At 41.4% G+C, this 27,620-nt stretch overlaps 1 long non-coding RNA gene across 1 annotated transcript; it reads left to right on the forward strand.

Moving 5' to 3' along the window:
- Positions 1-1,311: 1,311 nt before the first annotated feature.
- On the forward strand, positions 1,312-25,664 carry LOC135322466 (uncharacterized). The gene is made up of 3 exons (XR_010383036.1): positions 1,312-1,413; positions 2,236-2,366; positions 25,479-25,664. It is a non-coding gene; the product is annotated as an uncharacterized LOC135322466 (long non-coding RNA).
- Positions 25,665-27,620: the final 1,956 nt, after the last annotated feature.

Genomic DNA, 27,620 nt, shown 5'->3' on the forward strand with positions numbered 1-27,620 from the left:
CTGATGCTCATGCCTAAATACTTCTCAAATCTCCTTTTAACTAATTGGAGTAATTTAAGACTTTATCAGATACGAACATCAGGTGGCATGAATGTGAAACACTGAGATAAGACTCTTGGTAGCCATTAGTAACTTGTAAGAAAATTCTGGTATTAAATCCTGTTGGTTGGAATATTTAAAAATAGGTATTTGAAATCTCCTGTAGAAGACATTTCGGGTACCTAGTCCTTAACATTACCTCAAATGTCTCCCGTTTGATTTTAGTCTTTGTTGTTGTTTAAATAATAATAGACTTCAAACTCTTGAGACTGAAACCAGAGAAAATGAGGTCATACAGGTACTTGCTTGAAAAAGTATCAGTGAATACTTTGCTGGAGTTGGAAAGAACTTTTAAAGCACAGTGGGAAACCTAGAAATCATAAAGTTATAGATCTCAAATTGATTGAGTTTAGGAATCTCCTGGGATTTGCTTTAAAATAATCTGGGGAATGGGTGATGGTAGGGGGAATCCAGCATGTAGAGGAAACAAAATTGGCCATGTTGATCATTTTTGAAGTTAGGAAGTATTATTCTCTCTACTTGCATATATGCTTAAAATTTTCCATAAGAAAAGGGATTTTTTTAATGTTAGAAAAAAATTGAAATTCCTTTTTTTCTCCCTGAAGTCAAGAACTAATAAAGACTAAGTCATTTTCACCACAGTGCACTCTCTCAGAAGATAATAGCTTCCACTTGCATTGTTTATGTGTTTACTTCTATATTTTTTATTTTAGTAATTCTAGCAAATTTTTCACTTGATTATTGAATAGAACAAAAGTCTGGATGGATGGGTAGGAGGAAGGGAGGGAAGGAGTTAAAAAGAAAAGATGGAGATAGAAAAAGAGAAAGGAGAAAATCTCCTACAGAGATTTTAAGTACAGAGTTCCAAGTTTCACCCCCAGAAATTTTATTAGCTGGGTCTGGAATGGAGCCCAGGAATTTGCATTTATACAAGGCATTCAGGTGATTTGAGGAACTGTCATATTGGTACAGCTTGATAAGCTGGACTACATAAAAATGTAACATTTCTAGATGAGGGGAAAACAAAAATATTCAAAGGGGAAACTGGGTCATATATAACATGGTCTATTTCCTTAATATAAAAATATTCTTGCAAATCATTAAGGAAAGCAAATAAACTACTGGCAAAAGGAACAAATGATACAAACAGGTAGTTCACTAAAGAGGACATAAAAGTGGCCAATACATATGCTTATTCTCACTAAATCTTAAGAATGCGCAAATTTAAACAGCAAATATTTCTTATTTAGGATGAAAAAAAAGTTTCAGTTAATTGTTGATAATCAGAGAAGACAATCACTGATGATACCAAAGGAGAGACCAGAAGCAGAGCCAGTTCGCAGGTGGAGATGGGTAATCTCTTTTTTGTTGTTTGTTTATTTGAAATTCATGTTTAATTAGACATTCTTTATTTTTACTTGCTGAATCTGACAACGCTACATCTACAGGAGATGGGAAAGATTTAAAAAAAGAAAAAGAAAGAAAGAAAAAGACTGCCCAGTGCTAGCTAGAGAGTGGGGAAACAGCTGCTTTCATACACTGGTAGGATTATAAATTGAGTCAGCATTTTGGAGGACAGTTTGGCAATATCTACTAAAATATCCTTTGAGTCAGCAATTTCATTTTTTAAAATTTACATTTGTTAACTTTTTACTGAAGTAAGCAATTAGAGTTTTAAGTATGTATTATTGAGAAACAGTTATCCAAAGATGTGAGACATATACAAGAATGTTCACTGTAGTATCATTTATAAACTGAAAAATTAGAAACAAGGTAAATGTGCATCAATGGAAGCTGCGTAAATTATGATACAGTGACGTGGTGGACTCCTCCGTAGTTGTCAGAATGGATAAAGCAGAGCTACATGCTCTGACATGGAAAAGTGTCTGAATTATGCTGGTTAGTGAGAGAAACAAAAGGTCCCTTGCAAAACAGTGTTCACGGTTCCATTTTTGTACATAATGTTACGTTAGGATAGACAGAGAAAACATTACTTGGAGGAATTGTCACCAGTCTTAATAACAGGAAGAGGAATTTGAGGGACTGCCCCTATCCACATTATGTGCATGAATGTTAGAGGTTTTTTTACATTAATAGTGCATTTCATTTGCATGAAAGAGAGTTTAAAAATCATTTTAAAATGACAAGGAAAATACGGTGTCTTTTGATTATCAGAACATTGCCTCCTATGAACCAGATCATCGTGAAGTGTCACATGACAGCCCAGGGACGTGAAACGTGGCCTGCGAATGATGTGAGAAGCTGATGGGCCAGGACTTCAGGACGTTTACTGGAGGAGCTTATGGGTAAGACCTGTGCTCTACAGTGCATCATCCAGTGAACAGGGATAAGTAACATCTTGATCCTGATTTTATCTGTGTCTTCTGTCCCAGGCTGGACTCTCTGATCTGGCTTTTTAATTATTTTTAGTTATCTTCAATTAAAATGATTTTTAATTAATTGACCACCTAGATACCCCGTGATATCCACAACTCTGGGTAGCCTCTCCCAATCAGTTTACTTTCTCACTTTCACGGGCTTCCCCCCTCCCCACCAGCTTAACTGCTCTCTGTCTCTGTCTCCAGGCTTCATTACTTTTCAGTAATTCGTTATCTACCCTTAGTGAATTCCAGGTCATTGCTGTTTGAAAATTTCCAGTCCACTGAATCACCACTCTGCTTATTCGCTAAATTAATAGGGTCATAAAACTGGAAGGTAGCTTAGAGAACATCTAATTCAGTTCCTTCATTTGATGGGGGAGTAAAGTCTTGCAGAAATTAAATGACTTTCAAAGTCACACAATCCATTGGGGCCAGAGGTAGAACTTGAACTCAGCATTCTCTGGCTGAGCAGTCACGGCACATCATTGTACAGCTCCACCAAGGCTTCGAGAAGAGTGTGTGAATTGGCAGTCAGCTTGGATAAAGGCTTTCCAAGAAAGGAGTCTGTAAGTTGGGGTGTACTGTTACTGACACAGTCAAATCCCTGTCATCAAAATTTTGGTTTAGTCTCCTTCTAGCTTATCTGATCAAATCATGATCTCAAAATTAATGAGAATTGTCACCCCTACTTGGTTTAATTACATGCATGAATTGAAACCACAAGTCTATTTACTCTTATTGTGCACATCAGCAGATTACCTCAGTTCTTATGTCATTGAGATTACGGATGCCATTCAAATTGACCCTGTAAACTTCTAACCATACAAAGTTTCTCTTTGTTCTCACCAAATCCTGCTTCCTTTCATCTCCTTTATGTTCTTCCCATCTGTAGTTTTGATTTCAATTTATGCTATGTACTATACTGCAAATTAGGGAAAAATCATTTCACTTTCCCGAGTCTCAGTTTGCTTTAGTGAATGAGTATCTAACCACCTCATGCATTCTGTTTAAGGGTAAGTTGAAATAGCACATGAGAAAGCATTTTGAATGTTAGGAATAAAGATAACAATAGTGCTAGCTGTTCATAGAAATCCTCAACAAAATGCTAGCAAACTGAGTCTAGCAACATGTAGAAATGATTAAGTGATCTCCTGATCAAGTGAGGTTTATTCCAAGAATACAAAGTTGGTTCAACATATAAAAATCAGTCTGTGTAATGCACTGTTACAGGCTGAATGGTGTCCCCTCAAAATTCATATGTTGAAGTCCTAACCCCCAGTACTTCAGAATGTGACTGTATTTGGAGATAAGGTCTTTAAAGGAGGTAATTACATTAAAATGAGGCCATTAGGGTGAGTCCTAATCCAATATGACTGAGTTCTTGTTAAAACAAGATGAGGGAGACCACGTGAAGACACAGGGAGAAGAAGGCCATCTGCAAGCCAAGGAAAGAGGCCTCAGAAGAAACCAACCCTGCCACCGCCTGGTCCTCGGACTCCCAGCCTCCAGAACTGTGAGCAAATTTTCTGTTGTTTAAGCCACCCAGTGTGTGGTACTTTGTGTTGGCAGCCCTCGCAAACAGTACCTGCACCATATTAATAGCATAAAGGACAAAAACCACGAGGTCATCTCAACTGATGCAGAAAAAGCATTTGGCAAAATTCAGTACCCTTTTATGATAAAAAAAAATCAACAAACTAGGGATATAAGGGAACTTCCTCAACCTGATAAAGGGCACTTAGGAAAAACCCAGTTAACATCATGCATACTTGTGAAGGACTGGGTGCTTTCCCCCTGAGATCAGAAACAAGGCGAGGGTGCTTACTTCCACTGTATCTGTTCAGTGTTGTGCTGCTGGAGATCTAGCCAAGGCAATTAGGCAAGAAAAAGAAAGAAAAGGCATCCAGATCAGAAAGGAAGAGGTGAAACCGTCTCCGTCTGCAGGTGACATGATCCTGTACCTAGAAAATCCTAAGAAATACACACACAAACTACTGGAGCTGATGTATTAGCATGGTTGCAGGATACAAGATCAACATACAAAAATCGGTTATATTTCTATGTAACAGTGAAGAACTGAAAGTAAAATTAAGAAAACAATTCCACTTAAAATAGTATCAAAAAGAATAAAATACTTAGGAATATGACACCTAAAGCTCAAGTAACTAAAGAGAAAAATAGATAAATTAGACTATATCACTAAAAACCTTCATGCTTCAAAGGAAACTATCAAGAAAGTGAAAAGACAGCCCACAGGATGGGAGAAAATACTTGCAAATGATATATCTGAAAAAGACAACCAGTGAAAAATTGGGCAAAATGTTTGAATAGACATTTCTCCAAAGAAGAAATATAAATGGCCAATAAGCACATGATAAGTTGCTCAACATCATTTGTCATTAGGGAAATGCAACTCAGAACCATGGTGAGATATCAGTTCATACTCACTGGGATGATGATAATAAAAAGAATTAGACAGCAAGAGTTTACAAGGATGTGGAGAAACTGAAACCCTCATACATTGCTGGTGAGAATATAAAATGGTGCAGCTGCTAAGGAAAACATTTGGGAGTTCCAGAAGAGTTATTATATGGCCTAGCAATTCTCCTAGGTACATGCCTGAGAGAATTGAAAACATAGGTCCACACAAAGACTTGAACCTGATAGCAGCGTGATTCGTAATAGCCAAAAGTGGAAACAACCCAAATGTCTATCAACTGATGAATGGATAAATCAAGTGTATATCAATACAATGGGTTATTTTTCAAAATAAAAATGAAGTGCTAAAACATTCAACAATATGGATGAAACCTTGTAAACATTATGCTAAATGAAGAGTACCAGACACAAAGACCACATATTGTATCATTCCACTTATATGAACTGTCTGGAACAGGCAGGTCCAGAGAGGTAAGAAAGTGACTAGGGGTTGCCAGGGGATGGGGGGATGGGAGGTGGGGGATGATGAAAATGTTCTGACATTAGTGGTGATGGTTGCATAACCTTGTGAATATACTAATATACACTCTATGGTATGTGAATTATATCTAAATTTAAAAAGTAGTAATGTTATGTGTTACCATTTACTGAATACTTAATGGCCCCACACTTAGCTAAAGACAGTGTGTGTTATTATCCCTCTTTAACAAATTAAAAAATCTAGGTTCGAGGAGATTAAGTGCTTTGCCCATGGTCACATATACAAGGAAGCTCTTGAGCTGAGGAGACTCAGATCTAACTCCAAAGCCCCAATGTTTAATTGCTCCCAACACCAAGCTGCCCTGATCAAAAATCACTAGTAGTTTCCATTACATATCTGATGATACCCAAATGAAATATTTATATGTGTGTATATGAATACTTCAATATATATGCCATATATAGTAATATAGAGAAAATATATAGTAATAGAAATGCAGTAATGTGTATATTATATATACTATATAATTTGTAGTATATAATAAATAATACAATATAATAATATAACTATATTACCCACAAATCAATTAAAAAAAGTCAAGTCAGCTCCATAGAAAAATTGGCAAAAAATATGATCAAGTAATTCACAAAAGGAAAAATGCAACTGGTGGCCAATAAACATTTGAAAAGATGTCTGAACTCAGTAGTAATCGGAGAAACACAAATTAATCCAAGACCATTTCTCATTCACTATAATGGCAAAATGTAAGGTTTCTAATACACAGTGTCACAGGAGGTGCTCAAATGGTTACTGGCGTTGCCTTGTTCTCTGCCACTGCCCTGGGTCTGTTCCACACTGAGGCACAAGTCTGGTTGCAGGTCTTGGCTTTCCCTTCATCTGCTCTAGCCTGTCCCAACGCTAGACACAGAGTCTTTCCCAGCTGTGTCCCGAGATACCACAAATAAGTACAAATAAGTCAAAGCTGAAGACTACTGGGTTTGGCCTAAAATGGGGGCATTCACAGGGGTCTCCTTATTCCAGGGTTGTTCCTTTACTTAAGACTTTAGGAGATCAGACAAATTTATAGAATGTCTTTATTGAGCTTTGATGACCAGAACTAAGCTATTTTTATATCTCTAAAGAGCAACCTAAAGACCCAGGACCACTCTGTCTAATCTTCTAGGGTAGGGGTCCACAAACGTTTTCTGAAAAGGACTAGATTGTTTTAGGCGTTGTGAGCTGTGCATCCTCTGTCACTGCTCCTCAGCTCTGCTGTTGTGGAATGAAAGCAGCCACACCCAAACAAGTGAGCGCTGTGTTCCAATGAAAATGCATTTAATGACACTGAAATTTGAATGTCATACAATTTTCACATCACAAAATATTTCTTTAGAATTTTTTTTCAAACATTGAAAAATGTAAAAGAAACATCCTGAGTTCACAGGCCATTTGAAAACAGGCAGAGAGCCAGATGCAGCCCCAGGACCATAGTTTGCTGATTCTTTTAATATTTCCAAGACGAGGACTGTATGAGAATCGCCAACCCCAAGAGGGAGCTCTAGGATCTGCTCTGCGAATTCCGAGTGAAAATTTGAGATTGGGCCTTTGTAAATACCCCCAGCTGACTAGGTGAGTCCACGTCATCCCAGGAGATTTGCAGAACAACCGTGAAGCACAAGCACATGGACTTATTCCTTCTAGTTAATCTCACCAAGGCTTGTCGCCTTGCTGTTTCATAAGTGGCTACAAAAGCACTCAGTCATGAAGAATTCATTTCCAGACCTCCTAATCTCATCGCAGTTTGGTTTCTTCCTTCACGCTGATGCACCCATAATCAGAGACCCTGGGACCATATCTAACTGGGCAGTTTTCAGAGTTTTCTTATCTAACAGAATTGACCACTTTCTTCTTCTTGAAACTTCTCTCTCCTCTTTCAATGACTTTTTTTCTGTGCCACACCCCCTACCCACCCATCCATAACCTGGTCCTTTGGGGCCAGTTTTTCTGTCTCTTCTGGTGTTTCCTCTTCCTTTGTTTATTCTATAACTATTTTTTACTCTCTAGAGTTCTCTCATGAACCAGCATTTTTTTTTCTTACTTACCCGTGTTTCGAATACTGCTTTTATGCTGTCTTAAGGCTGGATTTCTAGTCCAAATTCCTATTGCTGAACTCTTACTTTTTTTCATTCATTTACTTCCTAGACAATTTCTTTGGATGTTCTGTGAGCATCTCAATGGAACATGTCCAAAACTTAAGTTATCATCTTCCATTCTGGCCCCATCTCCCCATCCTGAATTCCCTGCTTTGATAGAGGGCATCAGTACCAACCCAGCTTCCCCAGTTGTCAAGGATGGGCAGGCTCTTCCCAACCTAGGCTCCCTGATGAGAACTGTAGTGTCTGTTCACAGAGGCGAGTCCTGTGGCCCTTCCCCCTGGCTAGAGAGAATTGGATTGGGGTGGATGCTTAACCCAATCTGAATCAGTTTATCTCCTGGGATTATCTTCAGCCATTACTGATGCTTGAACTAGAGCTGGTGCAGCTTTGTGCATGGAGAAGAGTTTGAAAGTTGTTCTATCGAGAGATATTAAAGTTGACAAACAAAGAGAAACAGAAAGAGCAGAAGAAGTGGACTTAGAGTAATCTTGATTCTGCCCTCCCAACTCCCCTCCTGCCTGTGCCTTGCCTGCACAATTATAGTTTTCTCCAGTGATAAGAAATTATCACTTCATTTTTAGCAATCCGAAGGGGAAAAGATTGACAAAAGAGACTATGAGGGAGAGTGCTTCTTTGAACTGCAGGAGGATGAAGATGGCCAGGGAAGGATTTCGGGAGATCTGCTAGTGAGAAACTGTTTCTCCTCGGTGAGACCTGAACTGGCAAGCTGGTCCCCAGAGCCGCTCAGGCACAGGTGGTAACTAACTTACCAGGACGTTTCATCAAGACCACTTTTGCGAGGCCACACCCAGAGGGCAGAGCATCCAAACAGCCAAGGACTCGGGGGGTAGGGTATAGCTCAAGTGGTAGAGTGCATGCTCAGCATGCATGAGGTCCTGGCTTCAAGTCCCAGTACATCCTCTAAAAATAAGTAAATAAACAGACAGCCAAGGACAACGTGGAGGCTGCACGAAGATGGGGCTTTGGACCACATTTAGATAAAATCTGTCTAGGGTATTATGTCAAAACTGCCAGTGAAGAAGTCTTTGCTTTCCTCACTTAAAAGAGTTGGCCCCTTGTTAACCTTACTAACCCATAGTAACTATAAACCAAAACTACGTATAGGTGTACATATGCACATGTATGTAGCCATTTATTCAAAAATACTGAGTGCCTTGTGTGTGCCACGTGGTACTGCTCTAAGCACTTGGGAATATATCGGTGAATAAACAAAGGTCCCTGCACTTGTGGTGCTGGACAAAATAATCACAAAACATAGTGATAAATAAGTACACTACGTGTTAAGCCAGAAGGCGTTAAGCTAAAATTAGGGCAAAGTAAGGGGGTTGGGAGTGCTGAGGGTGAACATGGATAAGGTTGCAATTTTATTTTTTCACTTCTTTTAAAAACCACTTTTTTTGTGGTATAGCTGACATACAAAAAGCTGCACATATTTGATGTCTACAGCTTGATGCATTTGGAGGTATATATGCATCAGTGAAACCATCACTACTTTCTGTGCCATAAACATATCTATCACCTCCAAAAGTTTCCTCCTGCCCTCTTTTCTACTTCTTTTCTTTTTGTGTGTGTGTGTGTTGAGATTGCCATTTTTTTAATTTAATTTTTTATTGAAGTGTAGTTGATTTACAATGTTAGTTTCAGGTGTACAGCAAAGAGGTTCAGTTATACATATACATACATTTTTTTCAGATTCTTTTCCATTGTATGTTATTACAAGAAATTGAGTAGTTCCCTATGCTATATAGGAGGTCCTTGTTCATCTGTTTTGTATATAGTCATGTGTAGCTGTTAACCCAAACTCCTAGTTTATCCATCTCCTGCCCTTTCCCCTTTGGTAACCATATTTTGTTTTCTATGTCCGTGAGTCTGTTTTTGGTTTTTAAATAGCATTTGTATTATTTTTTTAACATTCCACATATAAGTGATATCATATGTTATTTATCTTTCTCTGTCTGACTTACTTTACTGAATATGATAATCTGTAGGCCCATCCATGTTGCTGCAAGTGGCATTCATTTTTATGGCTGAGTAGTATTCCATTGTATAAATACACCACAACTTCTTTATCCAGTTGTCTGTTGATGGACACTTAGGTTGTTTCCATGTCTTGGCTATTATAAATAGTGCTGCCATGAACATTGGGCTACGTGTGTCTTTTCGAACTATAGTTTTCTCCAGATATATGCCCAGGAGTGGGACTGCTGGATCATATGATAAGTCTATTTTTAGTTTTTTAAGGAAACTCCATACTGTCTTCCATAGTGGCTGCACCAATTTACATTCCCACCAACAGTGTAGGAGGGTTCCTTTCTCTCCACACCCTCTCCTGCATTTATTGTTTGCAGACTAATTTAGTGATGGCCATTCTGACTGGTGTGAGATGATAAGAGGTTGCCATTTTAAACAGATGATCTGTGTGGGCCTTATTGAGAAGGTGGCATTAGAGCAAGACATGAAGGAGACGATGGAGTTCATTAGCAATGATCTCTGGAAATAGTGGTCCCAGGCAGGAGGAACAGCCGCGGTAAACTTCCTAAAGCAAAAGCATTCCTGGTGTGTTCAAGGAGCATCCGGGAGGCCAACATGGCTGGAGCTGAGAGAGCAAGTGGGGAGAGGAGCAGAGATGCGGTCAGGTGGGTGAGAGGGACTCAAGCCACGTGGGGTCTTGGTGTCCCTTGCAAGCACTTTAGTTATTCCAAGTGAGATGGGGAAGCAGAAGAGCAGCAGGGTCTGACTCTGGCTGGGCTGGAGGGAAGGAAGGACCGAGCAGGAGCGCTGGTCAGGAGCCTCTTTCAGAATCCAGATCAGTCAGGAGCGGTGGACCTGCCAGGTTTGTGCAACTGGAGATTCATTTATCCAGCAGGTGGTCATAGGCACTGTGCTCCGGGCCAGGATGCTGCGGTGACCAGCCTCGTGACAGTCCCTCCTAATAGTATAGCCTATTACTGTAAACAGTTAGTGGTCATTGTGCTTGACACATTGTAACTGAATGTACTTCAATAAAAAAATTTTTAAATAATAAATTAAAAAGCCCAGTTAATGAATGGTAATACTGAACATGGACAAAGGGCTCGCCGCTAAGCAGGTCAACTGAGAGGTATTTACTTTCTCAGTTAACATGGACCTACATTAAGAGCTCAGGTGTCACTGTTGTCACCATTTAAAAGGTGAAGAAAGTCAAACATTAAGAGGGTTAGTGAGTAGCCTGAACTTGCACAATCAGGTAAAGCAGGATTTAAGCGCACAGGGTTGGGCTCCAGAGCGTCTCCCTTAGAGACCGTGGGTGTGATGGGGTTAGCGTAGGATGATGCGGGAGAGAGGAGGTGACACTGAAGCTGAGACTTAGCCAGAGTTTGCCAGGGGGAAGGGCGGAGGTAGGGAGAGGAGAAAGCAAGGATGGGAAGGGGAGTGGTCCCCATTCAGGGAAGAGCATGTACAGAGACAGACCTAGAAGTGAGAAAGCAGGACTTTGGAAAGACTGAAAAAAAAAAAAATCCCACAATGTTGTTGGAACCCCTAAGTGTATGTGGGATGACGATATAAAACAAATCAGGGGAGGGTATAGCTCAGCAGTAGAGTGCATGCTTAGCATGCATGAGATCATGGGTTCAATCACCAGGATCTCCATTAAAAAAATAAGTAAATAAGTGAACCTAATTACCACCACCCCCCAAAAAAGAAACCAAAAATAGAATAAACTAGAATGAACCAGAAAGATAGGCAGAGAATAGAACTGTGGCTTAATAAATTTGTGGGTCAGTAAGCTCTAATTACATGTTTTGTCTTTAAATTATTCTTCCTGGGATCTTGTGTAGCAAATACCTCAATTGAAAGAGAGTGGATGGAGTCAGAGAAGCAATGGCAGCCCAAAAAGTAGCTTGCAGTGAGGATGCTAAAAGCCTCCTGATCTCCATCACCCCCTTGATTTAACCCAAATATATATATTAAGTAACACAATGAGCTAGCTATGCAAAGGCAGCTTCAAGAAGTCCCCTGCTCGCATTTCCATCAGACAGCTGCTCCTAACCCTCTAACACAAACGTTTTAGAGCCTCTGTTACGGAGAAGCCTCACTGAATCCTGCTCTAACATTTATTAGCTTTGAAAGAGCATGAATTCTTTCACATCTATAAAGTTCATTTGTCTGCTCTGTAAAATTGACATATGACCCATCTCCTAAGATCATCCACACTCTCAACTGAGCTAATGCATACAGATTACGTATTTGACACTTTCTATTCATTTGCAAAACTCAAGTATCTAAACAGTGGCATATTCTGGTAAAGAGTGCTTTTTTGATTATTCTACAGTTGGACAAATGGTTTAGTCTTTAGGTCATCCTGAAATAGGAAAAAAGAGTCAAATGTTTGATTTCCACAAACTCGATCCACTTGTCTCTAGAACTTTCTATTTCTTTTACGTCGAAATAAGGGAAATTTCTTGGCATATGATGTGTGGAAGTAGGAGAATACACTGACTTCTCAAGCAGAGAATCCCGTGGACTTCCAGGGTGAGAGCTAACTTGGCCCACTGAGAAGTGTCCAGACTCTGAAACCAAACTGGTCTGGGATTCAGTGGAATGATATTGATTGCTAAGGAGTAGCGTTAGCAATGAATTTGCACTGCCTTTCGTTTAAGTGACTTTCTTTCTCAGGGGAAATGTTGCCATCAGTTGCTTGGTGAGGTATCAACAACTTGGCAGAGAAGAAATTCTTTGACAAAGTCTTGTAGCTATCGGAAGGGTGAAACTTTGGGGAACCCCACCCAAATTCCTGCAGGATGCAGACAGGTGTCCACAAAGAGCAAAAGCAGAGCAATTCAAAACCCATGGACTCATGAGTGGTTCAAGGCCACATGAGCTGCATAAACAGCAGTACTTTACCCTCAGAGCCAGGGGCCCTGGAGGAGTAAGAGGAACAGGAGAGCTCGTTTCCCCAGTTAGCCTTTGTACCCTCTGTTCCAGTATTTCTAATTCAAGTCGTTAACTGGACAAAAGTCCAGTGTACTCAGTGATTCCAAACCAACATTTAGTATCACGAAAGTATTTGGAGCTAGTAATGGACCCAGTGACAGTGACCGTTTCAAAGCGAGTATGGCCTCAGTGCTGAGTAAAAGTGGTACATCTGTAAAAGCCAAGGCCATATGTGTAAGGGGACAGACGGGCAAAAAGCATGTGTGCAGGGAGGTGACCACAGGTGAAATGGACTCGGAGGGGAAAGATGTCTAAAAGGCAATTCAGGGAGGGCGGGGTGGGAGGAGAACGGACTAGGGGACCGTCCGCGGGGTCCCAGGCAGGAACAGCAGCCCTTCTTTAAATGTCATGTGTGTCACTGCCTGAAGGTGGCATCTCTCACGCTGAAGGATTCCTGTGAAGATTAAGAAGCCCTGACATACATTTTTGGAAGGTCAGTTCACATCTGTTTTCTATTTGTCATGTTCTGTCAGCACTTCTGTGAGAACAGAGCCATTACAGTAGCCTTGGAAGCCAGAGGCAGCTGGGTCCTCCAGGCCTGGCACCTTGCAGGCCCTTGGTCCCACTTCAGCGGAAGAAGAGTGCATCCCAGCTTCCATTTCCTCTTTCTGAGAGCCCCACCCCACCACTGACTCTCACCTGCACGCTGTCCTTCCAAGAGCAAACAGATACAAAGAATTCAACCTGGGTGATCAGTTGTTCTCCCGCCCAGAAAACAACACGACAATAAGCAACTTAGAGGCTTTCTGATCCTTTAATGGGTTATGTAGTAAGCAATCAAAAAGAAGACGAAATTCTCCTGATTTTTCTATTTACAGTCCCCTAGCTAGGGAACTGGAGTTTGCCCAAAAGGCATGTTGCAAAGTGATTGTCTGGTCCCAGGGAAAGACCCAGAACTCCATAATACTCTCAGTGACCTTGTGATGTTTACTAGAAGGGTGAAGATTTCCAAACGGTGCTTATCAGTATGTGGGGGAACTTGTCACAAGATTTCCACTGATCTGGTTCAAAGGGCAGCCCAAGACACACAGTGGGTCACATTCGCTGCCACCCTCCCACCGCCGTCAGATGACGTAGGCAGGCTTCCCCCAAGGTCTGGATTTGATATTACAAGGCACCTAGGATGGTCCACTTCCCTCTCAGGTCTATGTGTAGTGACCGACTCCCTGTGCTTAATTTTGATGGTGAGAATGCGCTTGGTGGGAGGTGGACGGTTCGTACCCAGTTTGGTCAGAGCTAACCAGATCTTGGCTGAATACCTTTGAAACTTGGGAGCAGATGAGGCAGGATGACCAGCTACTAATGCTTAAAAGCTGCGTGGGCGGGAGGTTAAAACTCCTGTGACTATAAATCCTTTGCTTTTCAAGTATAATTATCTGTGTTTCTCCAATAGGAATTTTGTGATGTCTCTTATCTGGCTTTAAAATGGAGAAATATTTAATTTTATTGATCACTATCCATGTTGCTGTGTTTCTAGGACTGTTTATTATGGATATTTCTGTAAAAACAATAGCAACCACTTGTTATTGTGGAAACAGTCCCAGTGGAAATCAGCAAGGCTTAGTTTGATGTTGGCATTTTTTGTTGCCTGCCTCCCCAGAAATGCTTTACTTAATATTTTTACAATAGGGAAAAAAAAGGCAATAAAACCTTTGAAGCCAGAAGTTCCTTTAAAAGACTGTTGATAGGAAACCTTTTCTCGGGGAGAAAGATGTCAGTTAAGATGTTCAAGGAAAATCAGTTGCATTGAAAGTTTCTGCCTTGTTTGTCTATCTTAGTCAAATAAAGCTGTGTATTTTAGCAAAGAAATCAAAGGTCATTCTTCTGACAAAGGTACTGGTGATTGTCTTGTATTAGGGAAGCCATGGTAGCAGTGACTTCAGCCTTGGCATGTTCCATTGTTAGCAGGTCCTCCCAGCATCTTTCAAGGGACAATGCAGTTCAAGTCATATTCAGAAGATGAGAGAGTCACAAAATCTAAGTCAGATTTGGACTGCAGATACTGACTTGCAATTTGTATTAGGCACTTTTTACTAGTTTTCTGATCTTCACCAAATCTTGATTGACGACTCTCTAGCGCTCTCAATGTTTTTTTGAAGGAAGGATTTTTTAATAGGATTTTTCTTTAATTTTATATTTTTTAATGGAGGGACTGGGGATTGAACCCAGGACGTCGTGAATGCTAAGCATGCGCTCTCCTGCTGAGCTATACCTACCCTCTTCTCTATCCCTCTTTTTAAAATGTCAGTAGTAAATAGCTGCTAGTCTAAAACATTTACCTGTCCCCAAAGTGATGAATGTGTCAGAGGGAGTCAGCAACCAAAAATTAGAGTAACTTCAGTTGGTTTTCCCGCTCATATTTCCCTTGGTAGAATCTATCCTTGTGTGAGAGTTAACGTTTGATTTCATATCAAAGTAAAACCAACATAATCTCAGTGCATTTGGGCTAATCCTTCAACCTGGCTACCTTTCATCATCATATTTGCCAAGAAGTTGCAAATACAGCTGACCTAAGTTTCACTGCAATCATTCCTCCCACCCACCTCTCTGACCATCCTTTCTTTAGTGCCTGATTCAAGTGTCACATCCTCTGAGGCCTCGTTTTCCCATTCTCAGTCACTCTTCCACGAATAAATCTTCCCTTACCCTGCATATACCTTGGCTGGGCTCAGCATGCTTTACAGTTATGTGCTTCTGTGTCATTCTCACTGGCTCAGTTAAGAACCCCATCAGGGCCGGGGCTGTGCCTCATCCAGCTTTGCGTGCGAGCACCTGGCTCCGTGTCTGCCACCAGAGAAGGCTTGTCTGAATGCTTGTTCTTTTTTGTTTTCAAATTGAAGTACAGTCAGTTACAATGTATCCATTTCTGGTGTACAGCACAATGTCCCAGTCATGCATATATATATACATTATTCATTTTCATGTTCTTTTTTATTCAAGGTTATTACAAGATATTGAATGTCTGTCTAAATGCTTGTTGATTGAAAGGATACCATGTGATGGGCACTCTGATGGGATGAAAGATGGAGAAAGATTCAGTCCCGACTCTCAAGGCGCTTACATTGCAGTGGGTCAGAGAAGGCCTGACCATAAATATAAGGATGTGTGTGACAGGTGGCGTTATCAGTGAAATATTTGAGAGAGGCCTTGAAGGATGCTAGGAGGACCTTCCAAACAATGGACCTGCATCAGCAAAGGGGGAAAGCAGGAGGTAACTTCAAGTTGTCTGGTGAATTTCAAGTTGTCCAGGTGACATTAGGTGGGTGTCAGGAAGCAGTGGGAGGGAGATAAGGTTGGAAACCTAGTTGAGCCTTGACAGCTGAAGGTCATAAATTTCGGTCATTTTCTTTTTCAAATGATGGAGAACTGCTAAAAGTCTGATCCACCAAGAATGGTGTGGTGAGGGTAGACTGTCGTCGCTTTGAGGTTTAAATATAACTGGTTTGCCGAGAAGAACATGGGCAGGAATCTTGACTCATTGCATGTCTTGTCCTTTCCGCTTCTGAACGTAGAGCAGTAGAGAGGCATCACCACAGCAGTGTTTTAGAAGGATGATCTCGCCAGGGTGTAAGGAATGAGATATGAACAAGGGGCAGGAGGCAGGGAGGCCAGTTAGGAGGCCAGGAATTTTGAGGACCTGAAGAAATGCTTTGGATGTCAAAGGAAAGGGGTAAAGTGATTTGCAGCCTGGGTTGCTGTGAAAACTCCGTTAACAGTTAACTAGTCAGGAGCCACCTGGTTTGATCAGGAGGAGGGGGTGGGAGGCAAGATGATGAGTTGTGTTTCAGATGTATTAAATCTGAGGTGCTGGAAATATATCCAGGAGGATGTTTCCAGCAGACCATTGGAGATATGTGAAAAGAACATGAGGAGGAGACATTAGAGACAGTTGACATTTGGCAACTCTTCATGTAAAGGGATGGATGCAAAAGCTACCTGACCTGGTGAGCCTGTGGAGATGAGTGGGGTCCTAGGCAGAAAGTTCTGAAAGTGAATCTCAGGAACAGCTTTCATTTAGGGAATAGGAGTCAAACCACAAACAAAACTGGCATGGGGGAATCTCTCAGAACCAGGAGCATAAGGTGCTAAGGAAGCCAGCTGGATGTGGTCTCTAAAGAGGTGATAGATGCAGAAAGGACCACGAGAATGGAGCACACACCTGTGTATCTCGTAACTGGAAAATCACAGTGACTTTAAAGAGGGAACTTCCTTTTGAAAGATAGGGACAAAACCAAACTCTAGCAAGGGACTGCAAACTCAAAGGCTTACAAGGACCTGACAGGTAATAAAAGTGAGCAAAGAGCCAGAGGAGACTGTGATGACCTACTGATCACGTGCCCCACCCAAAGGTAGCTGTACCCAGACCATTGCTACCACATGGAAAAGGTGGCCCAGGGCAGCCAGCTGTCAGACCTTTACAGAGAACACCAAAATCTTTATTTTAAAGTGAAATTTCCCAATTAAAAAAAACACATGAGAGTCATGTGAAACTCTTCTATCTGTTGTATCTGGTATTTGAGCCTCCAGTTCTAACAACCTCTGCTCGGTTTGAAGGCATTGATGACAGGACAGGGATCTTTTGAGGTGTAAGGCAGTGCAAGAGTAACCAGTCTGCTGGGTGTAGAGACCAAAGTGCTCGCTGATGTCAAAGGGAAGATTAAAGATTCTGGAGCAAGGGGTCCAAGTAGCAGGTGGGAGGCATGAAATCCTTGGGGAGAAGGATTTTCCTTTCAGATCAGAGAGATGAAGAGAGTGAAAGACAGAGGGATGTTCAATGTTGGGAACGAGCGTTGAATCTAACGAGGGAATGTTAAGGATATTGAACTTAATGTCGTCAGTGAATTCTAAGAAGTAAACATTGAGCTTACCTGTTAAGGGTAAGGGAAGTGAAGACTGCACTTGGGCCTTGGGAGAGTAGGGAGTGCTTGCAACAGTCCCCAGGGTCAGGATTCACCAAGTAACAAATCAGGCAAAGGCTTGACTGAGATCCATAGCTTCTGTCCACAGGACCAAGCAACTCACTGTTTTCTCGAGAAACCAGAGCTGGTTCCTTAATGTGCTACTTGTGTTTGCTGTTTCTCCATCCCCGATTTTCTTCCTTTTCACTCACTCATGCCACTCTGGAATCGTATCCCCTTCTTTCCAGTTACAAGAGCATATACCCTGGCCTCAGCCTTGGTTTTCTAGGCTAAGACAAAGATTCTGTTGTTTAGAATCAGTTTTCTTACTGTATGTTTGAAATACGTATCTTGTGTGTCTGTGGCTGCCACTTCAGTTGAAATTCTCTTTCAAACCTAGGCAGGGATGCACCTGGTTTTCAAAAACTCTTTTTGTTTTAAGTAAATCAATATCAATGAGGGGCATTTCCATTTTTTAAGCAGTCTGTTATTTATTTGTTTATTTATTTATTTATTTATTTATTTATTTATTTATTTATTTAGAGGTACGGGGAATTGAACCAGGACCTCATGCATGCTGGGCGTGATTTTTAACCACTCTTAAAGAAGATGAAACAAGGTCTCAAGGGCAGTAAATTAACTCCTAGGATAAGCAAATATTTAGTTGTCCTTGATTTTAAACATTAAGTTGTCAGTTTGAGCTTGATAATGAGTTTTTATTTTTAATTGGCATTATTTCTCAAGGCATCAAGCCTGTGTTGACAAGTTTCTTGAAAGAGAGTTGAAAGAATAATTGAAAGAGGCAGCATAATCGTCTTGAATTTATGAACTCTTCTTCCTGTAGGAGTCTGGAATCATTAGCAAGATAAATAAAAAACATAATTTACAAGAAGTATATTAACTTACATAATCTTATCTGAGATAAGAAACCAAGTCCGAAAATTTTAGCACATTGCTAAACTACCCAAAACAGAAACCCATATGCAAAGAAAAAAAAGAATAAATATTGGGTCTGCTCTGGGAAGGACCAAGAGGGGAGATGTACAAGTTGAAATGGATCCGTCAAGAAAAAAAAAAAAAATAGAATATGATAAATCTAGCAAAGATTATATTATTTGAATTTCAAATTATTTAATTATTTATTGAGACTAGAAAAGCCATCAGAACTCCCCCAAATGAGATTGGAAACTAACAGCGTTCATAGTGAAATATGTGCATGTTAAACACAGTCCACCACCAACCATCCTATTAATGGACGAGGGTACAGTGGACCCTGAATCAATCAGAAAATGTTTGTTAGATGCTACCTGTGGAGATTTGCCCAGAGACCCCCACACTAGGTTCCTGCAGCTGTGTCCCCTGATCAGACTGGAAATTGCCAGCATCATCCACGACCTGCTTTATAACTGAGTTTGCCTAATCATCAGGCCCCTTGGAGAAGAGGAGATAATAACAAAGTGGGAAGGAATGATAAAGAGGATAGGATAGTTTAAGGGAGGAGAATTTTGCGAAGACTGTGACCCAAATATTTCCCCAAGAACAAGAGGAATACGGAAAAGCCTTTGGAATTACTCAGGAGAAGTTACTGGTGTTCTTCAAAAGAATAGTTTCGGCCGCTCCAACTTCTGTTCACAGTGAAATCATCAGAACTGGAATTAGCCTTGAACAACTAGAAAACTGGACAAAATGTATGAAACAACTGTTTTCAGACTTTGGACAACAGGTAGCAGGGGACTGTCATCCCTGAGAGAAGGTGGCCCTCAGATGTCCCCGGCTCCCTGCCCTGAGACACACACTGGGCCACGGAGCAGGGAAGTGGATCCCAGGTGAAAACACGGTGATTGTGTTGAGTTGAGACAAACATCAGAGAGTTCAGGAGGCCTGAAGCTGCAAGTTGTAGCACAGAGTTGCAGGGAGGAGGAAGCTACCTAGAAAGTAAGTTCCAGAAACCTTTATGGGCTCATTTTGAGTCTTCGTGGAATGCAGTGAAACTCCACAGTTTGGACGAAGAAGAGGTTGGGGAACTGTGAACTGAACAGTTGTTGAGCTTATGCAAAGCTGGGGTTGCTCAGATTCTGACTCGCCAGAGACGAGTGTCCTCAGTGATCACCAGGAACACTCAGCAGAGACCCTAGAAAGGCCATGCTTTAGTAGTGTTACTAAATTATCCCTAGAATAAAGGCTACTTTATGTCTGCCCTTAAAAGGCTTAAAAACAAGCCCCCAAAGTATCATGTGCCCTTAACTGCCTGTCACAACAAAATTCAATAGTCTTTAAAGGAGAGCAACAAAATCTAGACACTCAACAATATAAAACTCACAGTGTCCAGTAAAAACGTACTAAACATGCCAAGAAGCAGGAACATGTGACCTGTAACCAGAAATAAAATTACTCAAAAGAAACAGACCCAGAAATTATAGAGATGGATAGAATTAGCAGACAAGAATGTTGAAACAGCTCCTTTAACTGTGTTTGACTATGTAGATGAAAACATGACCAGTGAGGAGAGAAATGGAGGACATTAAAAAAAAAAGTGACGTTTCAACATAGCAGTGGAGGGGGATTAAAAATGCCAAAAAGGGAAAAGATGAAGAGGACAATGTGAAGTTAGTGGGGAAACACCAATTATTTAAGAAGTATGACTACAAAGACAGACAGAGGCAGCAAAAATTATCAAAATCTTGGGTTGTTGGTTTCCTAGAAGAAGAAAAAAAACGAGACACTGAAAATGAAAACTAAAGAGAAGGAGGCAGTTGAGAAAAATACTTAATTGTTAGAAGAAATTTATGTGAAGTTGATGGCTCTAGGAAGCTTCAGGAGAGAAAACTTACCTCTCAAGAGAAGAGGGATGATCTTTTACCCTCTGGGATAATGGAAAGAAGGTGAATATAAGATAGAGACAGAAAGTTCAAGGGAACTCAACAAGGCCAAGGTAACTGATGGAGTTTCAGGGAATGGTAGGGAAAAGCATTCACGAAGAGGCCAAGGGAATTAGGAATCCAATGAGCAAGAAAGGCGAAGAGAGAGCTGGAACCAGTAACTATGGAAAAGAAGACTCAGAGAAGATGTAAGATGGATACTTACATCCACAGGATCCATGCAAAGGTGCCCCCCCGAACAGACCCATTTCCCCCAGCACTGTGTGTTGAATGGATGTCAGAATGAGTAAGAAGGGAATTGTGAAATGCAAAGCAGGAGGGAATTGAGTTTAAATGTTAAAAGGAAAATGATGTCTCTTTTTCTTTTAGTATAGTAAATCCTAGTGAAAACTTTCTGAGAGAGTCATCATGTTGAGGGGGTAAGAACTGTGAAGAAACTGGCCTGGGATAAAGGAAGGAAAATGGGAGGCAGGGAAAACTTTGAATGAGTTGGACAGGAATAGAATGGCTGTGGTCTTCAGACTACTAAATTTTTATTTTTGAAAGTACATTTGTAAACTTGGATCATAACTATGCCTACATGACATTTGGTTGCAATAAAAACTGCAAAGTCAGTTGCACGTTTGTGTTGTGTGATGAGGTGAGAGATTCAGGCCGGGAGTCAGAAGACATAGTGTTGTATCTGGTTTCTGACACTGACCATCTTTATGGGCTAGTCATCTCATGTCTCTCAGTCCGTTTCTGCATCTGTAAAATGGGCAGAATGCCAGTTATGCCTACTCCAGATGAATTTGCGCAAATCAAATTTGAGTATACATGAAAACATTTGTATGCCGTTAAATGCTATAAAACACCAGGTAAGTGTAGACTTTTTTTGTGTGCTCTCTATCCAGCTCACAATGACTCGTCTTTCTCTGAGAGTTTCCTTCCCCCCTACTGGGATGATGCCGGTCCCCAGGTGGATTTACTGTCTCATTCTGCCCACCTACCCACAATTGATTGGACCAGAGTTGAACACCTAATCCTAGATGAGCCAGTCAGTTGCTCTCTTCTGTGAATTTAGAATTAAGAGGAAGAACGTCCAATTTGTACTGGTCATTTGAACAGAAATGTGAAATCTGGAGCAACAGGTTGGCCGTCTGCTGCCTCCTGAGGGCATGGAGATGAGAGAAAGCCAGTCTAGAGAGAGAATGAAGCTGACAGGCGGGAAGAAATTGAGATAAGAGCAAGAGCGAGAGTTTAATACTTCTTTTTTATTTCATAGAAGTATAGTTGATTTCCAATATTGTGTTAGTTTCAGGGGTACAGCAAGGTCCTCCCCCCGCCCGCAGCCCTGCTGACACCTTCATTTCAGACTTCTGGCCTCCAGCTCAGGAAGAGAATAAATTTATGCTGTTTCAAGCTACTCTGTGTGTGTTACTTTGTTACAATACTAAAACTAATCCAAGAGGATGGCAGGGCAGTGTGCCTCAGCATTGCTGTTTTCCAGCTTTGTTATGGACAGGGCCAGACTCCACACTAAGGAGAAGCCCTTGAAGCTCTTTGATGCCTTTCGGGCCCACAGCTCCCTTCTGACAAGCAGGCCCCTTGCGGTTTGTTCTGCATAAAGTTGTTCTGTTTCTTGCCATGCGAAACCAGCCCTGCTGCTCCAGCTCCACCTGGTTGGGAATGGACTAGTCAGAAGGAGGCCAAAAAGCGCTTGGTGTCAAACGGCCTAAGAAGGACACTGTGTATTGGACAGTGACAAATGGCCCCAACCGGGAAATATAAACACTAAATAAACAGAAAGTAGGCAGCAATCCCGTCCACGCCGAGCCTTTGTTTCATTTCGCCATGAGCCTGTAGACCATCCCTGTCTGGGGAGCTCTGTGACTGAGAAAGGCTGCCCAGGTGCCAGAGGGCACCCCCACGCTGCCCCGTGAATCCCAGCAGTGACCCCCGCCGTCAGGGATCTCTGGACCTGCTTCCTGTTTCAGCCTGTTTTAGTCTGCTCAGGCTGCTCTAGCAAAACTCTGCTGAATGTGTGACTTAAACGTACAAAATGTACTTCTCACAATTCGGGAAGCTGGGAAATCCAACATCAATGTGTCGGTCAGTTAAGTTCCTAATGAGAGCTCTCTTCCTGGCTTGCAGGTGACCACCCTCTTGCTGTGTCCTCATAAGGACTTTCCTTTGATGGGTGCACAGAGAGGGAGAGAGAGAGAGGGAGAGAGAAAGAGAGAGAACCTCTCTCTCCCTCTTCCTTTTTTTTATTTTTAATTTTTTTTTAATTTAATAGACTATTCTTTTAGAGTAGTTTCAGGTTCACAACAGAATTGAGCAGTAGATACGGAGTTCACACATAGCCCTCTGCACCCACACTTGTATGCTCCCCTACCCTCAACATCCCTCATCAGTGTGGCATATTTGGTACAATCGATGAACCAACATGGGCACGTTATTATCAGCCAAAGTCCATAGTTTACATTAGGGTTCACTCTTGATGTACAATCTATGGGCTTTGACAAATACATAATGATGTATTTTTATTCTTAATTTTTATTGAAGTGTAGTTGATTTACAATGTTAGTTTCAGGGGTACAGCAAAGCAATTCAGTTATACATATACATATATATTTTTTCAGTATCTTTTCTATTATGGCTCATTACAAGAAATTGAACATATTTCCCTGTGCTATACAGTGGGTCCTTGTTATTTACCCATTTTAAATATAGTAATGTGTATCTGTTAATCCCAAATTCCTAATCTATCCCTCCTCCCCGTTTCCCCTGCTGATAGCCACAGTTTGTTTTCTATGTCTGCGTCTCTCCCTCTTCTTGTAAAACTACCAATCCTATCAGATTAGAACTCCAACCTTGTGACCTCATTTAATCGTAATTACCTCCTAAAAGCCCTGTCTCCAAATATAATCACATTCGGGCTTATGGCTTCACCATATGGTTGGACGTGAGGCTCAACTTTTTTCATAGCCAACCTTAAAGGATCTAACTAACAGAGGCTAGGCTTACAATACTCCCATATGAATATGATGATCACAGAGATTTAATATGCATTTTGAGGGATGGGGAAGCAAATTAAAAACTTGTCCCAAACTTTGCCACCACTTCCTCCTCCTTCACACCTGGCGGTGGTGTCACACAAAACCCCCAGTCCCCTGAGGTCTCCCTTCCAGAATGGCTGCTGGAGAGCTGGTGTCATGGGATTGGCCCAGCCCTGCTGGAAGGCAAGTGCCTCCTGGGAGTGTGCCCACAGGGTCAAATTGATGTTTCTCCTTAACACCTTGTTAGAATCTTTTCACCAAACAGCTAGCTTATTCATGATTCCAATGCCAGGGTCACACTGAAAGACAATCTTGGATAATTTCTATCACCTTGCTAAGAAACAAAATGTAGTTTCTAAACTACAAAAATGAGGACACACACACATATGTCTATGTATGTATACATATATACATACATGAATATGTATTTATACTACATATATTTATAGATACATTTAGAAATATATATTCATATTTCCTATGTGTCTGGTATTATGCTAAATGATTTATCTATATCAATTCATTTTATCTTTACAACACTTTCATGAGGCAGATAGTATTATTATACTCTTTTAATAGTCCAGAAAATCAAGGGAAAAGAGACTAAAATGATTTGCCCAAGCTCATACAGCTAGTAAGTGTTAATTAGGACGTGACCCACACAATTTGGCTTCAGCGTTCATGCCGTTACCTGCCATACTTTGCTGCCAAATTAACAAACCATCGTCCCAGCTATGAGAAACTGCTAGTGCAGAGGGTGGGACAAGGGATGAGCAAGAATATAGGTAGAGAGATTGGAATCAGAAAATTATGATAGGAAACACGCTGTTTTGGATGAACCGTCTCTCAGCCTACGAGATTCTATGGACCTTGATGGCCGTGTAGTAACTGACAGTCCATGGCACAGCTTGCCTTGGAATAAGACTGTATCAGCAAACGGCTCCGTGTGTTAACTGTATCTGTCTCGGGACAGCGGGCAAGCCATCTGGTATACTTGAAAGATGTAGAGTCTTTCTCATCACATTGCGAGTGTCCTGAGCACCGAGCTGGTTGCTCTGAAGTCTTGTCCCCGGGGCAGAAAGGAGAGAAGACTGATCCTTCCCAGAGCTTGTCGCCATCAAGCGCCCCTGTGTGCTCCAACAAGAGGTTCTTCTTAGTTGGATGAATGGATGTGTAGAGAGGCAAGAGGCCAGGACTTATGGGCTCAAGAATGTGTAAGATTTATTGGAGCTGCTGGTTAGAACACTGCTGTTTTCGTGAACTGGACCAAAATGCTCTCACACCAAGCTTTCACCAATAAAATAAATAGCCTCAGGTGTCTATCGACCTAAGAGGACCTGCTTGTAGTTGATATCATTGCCAAACCACTCGCTGGGAACTTGACAGATGAGTCCTTTAGCTTTCGATCCAGGAGGAGAATTTGCACCAAAAAACAAGACTCATGCTTTTTTTTAAAGAAAAAATATAAATACCTGTTTTCTTAATCTTCATTCGTTCAACAAATATTTATTGAGTGCCTACTGTGTGACAGGCACTGTTCTTGGAGATTGAAATACATCAGTGAGCGAAACACAGATTCACGCCCTCATAGGACTTGTACTCTAGTGTGGGCAGATAGTTGATTAGCAGTAGACATGATAAATAAGTTATATGGTGTACACAAAACAGCTGTCAGTGTTTTGTAAAGAGGAGGAGGTAGAGTAGAATGAGAGGGATTGAAAGGATGGTTGCCATGTTAAATAGAATGGTTGGGGTAGACTTTATTGAGAAGGTACCATTTGAGCAAAGACTTGAAGGTGTTGACAGGATCAGCCAAGTGGGCAATCAGAATGAATGGACTGTTGCTGTTTATAACAACGAAGACTAATCTCACAAGTACAATGTTGAGGGAAAGAACCCCTGAGGTCAGAGCTGCCAGGGCCGTAAGAGCCCACCAGGGTCTCCTCCTCCTTTTCCAGATGAGAAAATAGAGCCCGGAGATGGTGAGGTCGGGAAATCTCGAGTGCTTCAGAACAGAGAGAGGAGCAAAATCAGGACTTCAATATGATAAGAGGATTACAGTGGTTAAAATAAAAAGAGAGGAGAAATGTGAGGAGCTGTCCCTACGCCCACGTCTTGACTAGCTGGTGTCTCCTTCCTCCCTGTCAGGCCACAGGAGTTGTGATGTTTCAGAGTGAGCCGCCTCCATGCTGTTGAAGTAGACCTAGGTTCCTGACGCAGGTGTTTGTCCACAGGATGAAGAACAGTTCTATTTTGAACAGTTATTTGTTGGGGTTCACGGCTTCTCATGGCACTGCATTATCCTTCGCATGCAAAGATGAAATAAGAACCCAAGACAAGAAACAAAAAAATTAAAATTAAAAAAAAGGAACCCCAAAAAGTGCTTTGAGTGTGTGATTAAATTAAACAATAATCTTCAATTAACTATGATTCGGCTTTGTGTTTTTTTTTTAAATCAATGCCTGTATTTTATTTTTTTAATTGAAGTCGGGTCAGTTTACAATGTTGTGTTAATTTCTGGTGTTGATTAGACTTTGGTAGATAGACTTCCTGACAAAATCCTGAGTATAATTGTATCTGCGTAGTTTCTTTACTGGAGTTTCACCTTCTTGACCTCATTTAAATCTTCACAATAACCCTGCGGTAGATATGACCCTCGCTGGCCAGATATTTTAAAGATGAAAATCTGATTATACCCTTTCCCTGCTTATAATCCTTCCGTGATTCCTTGCTGCCCACCCATCGGCTCATTAATCCTTCCTTGGGGAAATGGGTTGTAAGTTAATAACCTAAAAGAAATAATGGGCAATTTGTACAAGGATGTATGTAACAGCTTTATTGACAATATTAAAAAACTGGAAGCAAACCAAAACCCAACAGTAAAGGGCAGGACTAAGCAAATCCTGCTCTATCAATATACTGGAATACTCTGTATCTACTTTAGGTGAGAAGGATCTGGTCTGTGCTGAGGCTTGAGTGTGTGTGCCTAAAGGTGGGAAATGTGAGATACGTTCAATAAACAGGATAATGAACACCCTGCTTTCAACTCTGTAAAAATATACATGTACCTGCCGACAAAGACTAGACAGTAATGAAAAGTAATAAAATGTTTGGTCTTGTATGTGAATCTGATTTTCTGCTTAAGTGTGACACATTTACGCAGGGAAAATAACACCTTTGGAGATTTCTTCTGGGGACACTCACATAGGGTTTCATACGGCGAAGAGAAAACTAGACGTGGAACTTAGACGCTGAAGACCTCAGTACAACAGGGTGGGCCAAGGGCACGGTGACAGTTTGACGTCGGGATGTCGGTGTTCTAGTCAATTCAAGTCACAATGGGGAGGCGGCAGGCGGCCGTCGGCAGCTGTCCTTAGTGCTCACGGACGCACATGCACGCTTGGCCCAGGGTCACATCGGTGACGGCCGCCGCAGCAGTTCAAAGCCAGGGAGAGGTCCCAGAACAGGAAAAGAACTGCCCCAATTAACTGAGGGAAAAACTGGTCAGACTTGATCAAGCAGAACATGAGTGTGTAATGTCAAACTGACCTGTGTAGGGTTTCCCGGAGGCTCCAGGAACAGTTCGCTGAGTTCTCTTTGTGGGCATTGGTCGTGGTCGAAGGCATGAAGGCATAAAGGCATGGCACTGAACTCTCACTGTTACTGCACACAAAGAGCTTGCGTACCTGAACTTTGGTATCCATCCAAATGTGTTCGTTAGGTCTCTTCCTAGCTCTCTTTCAAGGTTCTCCCCCTGACCTTCAGCCTCAGAGGATTTGCTTTTTGAACCTTTCATTGAACACTATTATTGCTGATTGAGTACTCTTTATCATTTCGTTGTGTCCATGTGAGGAGTAGGTGGATGGTCAGGAAAGATGGTGCCCTTCTTGATTTTCTGAGGGTTTTGTCCTTGTAAATCTGGATCCTCAATCTTGGTTTATCCTGGCTTGACAAGGACCTAAGAAAAACTGGCCCGTGCATCCCAAATTCACATGAGTCTGATTTGCATCCGAAAACCAATTTAATCATTTACAGTGAGAAAGGTAGTGGCGAAGTGGGGTGGTATTTACATTGGTCAGTTTGTAAATTCTCTTCCCACAAAGGAAACCAAACCAAGATCAGAAGTCTTGCTGTGTGAGCGTAAGGTATTGGTACAAGGAAGGGGGTCTCAGAGAGATTTATTTATAAATTGATCCACCTAGAATTCCCTGATTTTCTTTCAGAGTCCAGCCTTCTAAAGACCCAGCTCACACCTCATCTATTCTGTGAAATTTTTTCTGCCCTTGGAAA

This window comes from Camelus dromedarius, chromosome 11, assembly GCF_036321535.1.
Source record: "Camelus dromedarius isolate mCamDro1 chromosome 11, mCamDro1.pat, whole genome shotgun sequence".
NCBI lineage: Eukaryota > Metazoa > Chordata > Mammalia > Artiodactyla > Camelidae > Camelus > Camelus dromedarius.